The 6,668-nt window shown below is 38.8% G+C and overlaps 1 long non-coding RNA gene across 2 annotated transcripts in view; it reads right to left on the reverse strand.

Annotated features, from left to right (window-relative positions):
- Positions 1 to 346: 346 nt before the first annotated feature.
- LOC137994792 (uncharacterized) overlaps positions 347 to 6,668 on the reverse strand; it is a 13,036-nt gene continuing 6,714 nt past the window's right edge. The window contains exons 2-4 of one of the 2 annotated variants that reach the window (XR_011122190.1): positions 1,048 to 1,145; positions 625 to 745; positions 347 to 489 (exon numbers count right to left, since the gene is read on the reverse strand). This is a non-coding gene — a long non-coding RNA (uncharacterized lncRNA). Of the gene's footprint in view, positions 490 to 613; positions 746 to 1,047; positions 1,146 to 6,668 lie in introns of both variants that reach the window. The other variant, XR_011122189.1, reaches the window with a different exon arrangement.

Below are 6,668 nucleotides of genomic sequence, written 5' to 3' on the forward strand. Positions count from 1 at the left end.
TTCAACCTGAAAACGGATTTACCAGCAACATAAACACCTGAAAGATGAAAGGCGTTTGCCATGGGATGGACATACAAATGCATGCAAGCGTCGAAATTGGACAGCCATCTCTGGAATCGTTGCTCAAAGTTTTACCCAGTCGAAGCAACGAAAACAGGAACAGTTCCTTCTGAACTGAGGGGAAGGTGATTGGTGAGGTAATGTTTAATTTGTAAGAGAAGTTCATATTCCTCCGTTGGAGCCATTTAAGTCCCTTTTTCAAGGCAAGGTTACTATTGGAAATGGTTCGAAACCAACTATTTCAATTATCACATGTAATAATGAAAGAATTGTTATCACAACAATAGAGACTTCGTTTCCTTTTATTTTGTAGCGAGTAAAGCCACTAATAAATGAATTTCTAAAATTCAAAGAATGGTAAGCAACCGCCATCACGTTGCTAACGGCAAAGCTGTTTCATCCATTGAGGCCACACATGATTTCTGTCAGCTGAGAACGGAAAAAATACATATGTTAGAGCTTACGCAAACTAGTTTTTCAACAGAAATTCTAGAGATTTAATAAAAGGCGCAGTAATTGCTTAACCAAGGAAACGTAATGTGTGATACATCACCAGTTTAGTACCGGCAACTGCAGCGACACGTTCTCCTAGTATAACTCAATGCACATCTTCCAGGATTATTCTGCGCCCTAATGCAAGTTATACTTTTTCGTTCATAGCAAGGGGCACGTTGCCGGCGAATAGCTGTGGACAAACACAATAAATTTGACTAGTTAGATAATTACGTCATTTTGAAAGATTTTTAAAAGAAAAGACAAATGTCTTAACTGTCTTAATGTCTTTGTATGGAATGTATGTTACCTTCCCCAAGAGAAGTGAAAAGGAATTCAGTAAGGAATCAGTAAACTCTGACACTTACGTCCAGGTTTGTACGCAACTGCAAAAATTGCAATTTTGCGCTTTAACTTTGATGGACTCTGCTGCAGTGTCCATTTGATAGAGGAAATAAATTATTTGTAAGATAAAACAAGCATCCAGGTACTCACTGGAATCTAATTCCATTGTGTCTTCTAAGCTCATTGCCGAGCAAGTCACCAAGATTGCTAATAAAACTGTCACAACCTTCATGTTAATATTTGGAAAGCTGTAAGGAAATTATAATTTTATTGTTCATTAATAAAAAAAACATTTTAACTATACTGGTCTCATCATTACTCAAACGTAAGAAAGGGGTAACATACTCCCTCGCGAAAAAGCATGGAATTTATTGTGACTCGTTCACGGCGCTTTTTTCGCCTGTCGTGATTGGTCAGATGAACGACACCTTTATTTTTTTTTTGAAAATTGAAAACCAGAAGGCTTTAACTGCGATGGAATGCGGCCCATTAGTCTTCAGTATCATCTATAGATGGTTTTCACCTGACGTCACAGCGGGCATGTTGGTGAACAGAACAATAAAGAAAAAGGTCTTGAGTCTATTATAATGCAAAACATGAGCCATAATTTTCTATTGACGGTTTTGAGCACCAACATGGCCGTCTCATCAAGTGATGGAAAACCATCTATTTTTAGCACGGCTACTGCTCGATTTTTGCAGCCAAAAACGTGACGCTATTGTATTCCTTGTAGTATCCGTAATTTTGCATTAGGAATGAGCAATCCAATCATGAGAATACTTGGTTACAGACCAATCAGAGGCGTTGTAGTCATCAAGCCCAATCTGATTGGCCAGAATTTGGCACCCGTATTCTAAATTTAGATAACAACCAATAGCAAGGCCAAATGAGAGAGATCGACACTTCTGGGTTATGGGCTTCTGACTCAGCACACAGATGTTTATTTGTGCTATCTTTGATTTCAGCGATTTTGTTGTTTAAAAATATTCGAACCATAAACATTTGAATTTCAACGACGAAAAGGAACGGGGCTCCGGTGTCGCCACGTCGCCATAATCAGCTTAAAAATGACAAAATTATTAGTTCGCTGAATCACCTTGATTTGATTTTGAATTTCCTGTCGTGTAGAAAACAATCAGAAGCCACATGAAACCACAAACTAACAGACCATCATCTCAAGACTCCGGGGAAAAAGGATTTGTATGAGTCTATTCCCCAGAGCCTCGAGATGATGCCTTTTGTTTGGACTGAATTTTAGTATGTCGAAATTGGTCTATGATTGGTATGGGTATCCATCCCCGCCAAAATTCAAACTTCTTGTTTTCGAATCCAAACCTTCAGGTCAAGCATTCTATCTTGCAATTTAAACACACAATCATTAAACTCAAACATTCAATTTGTCAATAGCCCACTTTCAATATATTTTAATATATCGAAAGTGGGCTATTGTGGGCTAAAAAATTCAGTCCCAAACAAAAGACATCATCTCGCGGCTCTGGGCAATTAACTCATACAATTCCTTTTATTTATTCCCCAGAGCCTCGAGATGATGCCTTTTGTTTAGGACTGAATTTTAACATATCGAAATTGGTCTAACATTCAATTGGTCAATCGAAACATTCAATTCGTCAATTCAAGCATTCAATTCAACAATTCAAACATTCAATTAGTCAACCAAACATTCAATTTGGCAACTAACCGGCTTAAATATTAACTCTAACATTCGATCAGTGGCTTTAAGATCCAATTCCGACATTCGCTAATCTTGACATTCGATCAGTACTTCAGGCATTGAATCATTCAACATTCAATTAGCGTATTCTGCAATCTCAGCATTCGTCGAGTCTGGGTGCGAGAAAGTGTCTCAGGCCTCTGTCGGTCTATTTGGTGAAAAGGGCGCGATCAGTTTGGCGTCGCTGGTAAATCTTCCATCGGGTAAGTGAGAAAATTATACGTTCTTTTTTTATTTTCATACTTAATGTGGATGTTAAAGTTTCTGATATAAATTCAATCTGCTTTATTTTTATTGAGGCAGCGTATTTTGAATCGGTTAGAAGTACAAACACTTTGCATTAAAAAGGAAAAAGTGAATGACCTTTTTTAAAGTGTCTATAGTGCTAGAGCATTAATTGGGGACACTGCAAACTAAGGAGACTCTAGTTCGCGTTACGCGCGAGACGTGACTTTAAAGCGTCACGTCAGCGACCACACTGTTCTGGACAATTTTTCTTTTGTTGTTTGAGTTAGTTTGATGACAAAAGAGCAAAGAAGCAAAAAAATATTAATGAATGAACGACATAAAGTAAGTTAACTCTTCATGTTTATTTTCTTTTGTCTTTTCAAGCTTTTTAAAACTGTTTTGGAAAGTTGTGGTTTGAGAGGCTGTCGTAATCTTCCTAAAACCACAGGAAGCCCAGACTCGGGTGAAAAATATTATAAGGATTTGTATGGGAGTCTATATAACAAACTCAAAAGATATTTATACGCAAAAGTTGTCAATAAAAAAGCGGTACTTTTTTGTTCTTGAGACTTTCTTGCCTGACTGAATGCGATTTAAGCGACTTCTCAACTTCCCTGGTTGTCACTCGTACATAAAAAAAAAAGGCTGGAAAGTAATTTCTAGCTTACCTCACATCTCGCCCATTAAATAAGACTTCTCTGGCATTAGTCACGCTCAAACTCCAGCGATGGCCACACGGATAAATTTACTTTTCTTTGACCAAGTTTCAATGTCCAGCAGATATCCATTGCTAAGAAACTGCGGTTTTCTGTGGTTTACAGTGTCCCCAATTAGTGCTCCAGTGCTAGAACGACTAGACACTTCAAAAAAGGTCATTCCCTTTTTCCTTTTTAATGCAAAGTGTTCGTACTTCTGACCGACTCAAAATACGCTGCCTCGATAAAAACAACGCAGATTGAACTTATATCAGGAATTTTAGCATCCACGTGAAGTATAAAAACGAAAAAAGAACGTATAAGTTTCTCACTTACCGAATGAAAGATTTACCAGCGACGCCAAATTGTTCGCGCCCTTTTCTCCAAATAGACCGAGAGAGGCCTGAGAAACTTTCTCGTACCCAGATTGCCGAATGTCCTAATTGATGTTTTGCATCTGACGTCACGACGGCCATGTTGGTGTAGAGAACAATGCAGTAAAATGTCTTTTGGGAATTTGACTCTATTGTTATGCTAAACTTGTGGGGCCATTTTCTATTGTTTTGTACACCAACATGGCCGTCTCATCACGTGGATGCAAACCAAGAATTAAATGTTGAATGTTTCAATGCCCGAAGTACTGATCGAATGTCAAGATTAGAGAATGTCGGAATTGGATCTTGGAGGCACCGATCGAATGTTAGAGTTACTATTTAAGCCGCTAAATTGCCAAATTGAATGTTTGGTTGACGAATTGAATGTTTGAGTTGACGAATTGAATGTTTGAATTGTCGACTTGAATGTTTGAATTAAATGATTGCGAGTTTAAATTGCAAGATAGAATGCTTGCACTGTAGGTTTTGATTTAACAACAAGAAGTTTGAATTTTGGCGGGGATGGATACCCAAACAGTTAGTGGTAACCGTTGCAGGGCTGGACAATCTGCGAGCCAGCGAGCCATGCGAGCCATGCGAATTTCTCATTTAAGTCTAAGCACCCATTTCAGTTATTAAGTCTAAGCACCCATTTTAAAACGGTTAGCTTTCAATAATAGCCCTTTTCACCGTTAGTTTTTCTCATTTGCATTACAATGTAATCTAACGTGGATGCGAGACAATTTCGGGTTAAAATTACAAAATAGCCCGAAATTGCCTCACATACATGCTAGATTACATTGTAATGCAAATAAGAAAACCGCACGTTGACGCGCATGGCTCGCTATGTTGGCTCGTATGACCCGCAGCCTTGGCTCGCTGGCTCGCACATTGTCCTAACTACCGTTGCGGTTTAGTTTTCCGCGCGTGATTGGCCTTTTACTTGAAGCACAATAACATTTCATAAATATTTCTAGTGTTCACGGTAGTAACATCATAAATAAACCATAATGCAATGTCATTTAAAAAATAGTTTGTTTGTTTCGAATCTCTAATTACCAGTACTCCATGCAACATCTGATTTGATTTGCGTTAATTTGTTAATGTCCCCAATTAGTGCTCTGGCGCTAGAAGACTAGACACTAAAATAAAGTTCCTTTCCTTTCCTGTAAACTGCAATGCCGTTAACGGGAAAAATTATTTGTCGTGGTCGATCAAGACAATACACTGGTCCTGTTTAAAATTCTTGGCAATGGAAGTCAACCAATGCATATGTTGAACCAATCGCTAGAGTAATTGCTTACGTATAAATACGCTGTCAGAACAGAACTTGCATAGTAGAATATAGTGCGAAAAGAATAACAATAACCGATAAGATAATGACAAAATTATAAGATCGTACCCCTATTTCACTCGTCATTATTGATTTCACCAAGAGAAAATGAGGGGACAGAGAGGGAGGCTCAGGGCGTTGGCCGGGATATGTTATGTCCACGAAAGTTATTTTTAGACGAGCGGAAGTCTTTGTTCTAGCGGAAGTCTGTCTTCCGAGACGTCTGCATGCAGTCTTGCCTCGCTCTCAGATTCTTAGTGAAAAGAAAAAATGATGGCGCACGTGGAATGCTGATGAATATTTATTTTCATTCAAACATCGGACCGAGTTTGGCCTGCATGCGGACGTCTCGGAAGACTTCCGCTCGTTTAAAAATAACTTTCGTGGACATGACATATCCCAAGGGCTGGACCGGGAGCCTCCCTCTCTGTCCCCTCATTTTCTCTTGATTTCACATACGAACTTCGTCTTCGTTTACTCGTCTTATAGTCTGGCGGATATGTGAAAAATGCTGCACTTTTTGAAGAAAGCATCAAATTTTGCTCAGAGGTTGTTTATGGCAACCTAAAGAGATTTTGATATGGAGCCCTTGACAGAAATTAGGTCTAGGCCATTTAAGGAGCCATTATGCATGAAAGCGAGGCTAGACTTACAAGATAGCCATTCTGGTCTATTATATTAATTCAAAATGTTCCAAATTACATTGGTATTGGTTATATTTGTCGTCATGATATCATCACCTAACAATTCAACACAGGAAACTATAAGCTTTTATTTTTTACGCACGACAAGGCAATTTTCGTTATGACCTTGGCCTTCACAACTAAATGCTGTTCTTCTGACTAGGTTTGCTTCACATGTAACACCTGTCAATGATTATAAGACAACGAAACTAGTTAGGAAGTGTTTTCTTTAGTGTGAGCAGTTTAAACACTTTCAGAGAAAATACGAGTTTTCGTAAGAAAGTCTCAGTATTTAAAAGCAGATCACGTGACCTCGAAAAGAGGGGGCCATCTGCAGTTAACCAGCGTCTTCTCTCGTTACTATATTAAATACCCCACACCTCAGCAACATTGTTGCCAAATAAATTTTTAAAAGGTGCGTTGTACATTTGGCATAGGGATTGAGGGGAGGGGTGTATGAATGACTTGTGATAGTAACTGCAGGCTGCAACAATAGCGGTCATCTTGAATTTTTCAGTACAAGGAAGCTGTGGCACGACTTTTGGGAGCATTATATCAAGTTTTGGTTAATCAGTTATTCTGCCTACCTTGAGTAGCGTAATCAATCTATTACACAGTCTTCACCACAACCGCAAAGTGCAGTGCACCTAAGAGCCACTCTGATGCATGAGCAGTTAGACCTGCAACTTTTCTTGCAGCGACATTTAATAAGTGCATCACAAGATG

Source organism: Montipora foliosa, chromosome 3 (assembly GCF_036669935.1).
Source record: "Montipora foliosa isolate CH-2021 chromosome 3, ASM3666993v2, whole genome shotgun sequence".
Classification (NCBI taxonomy): Eukaryota; Metazoa; Cnidaria; class Anthozoa; order Scleractinia; family Acroporidae; genus Montipora; species Montipora foliosa.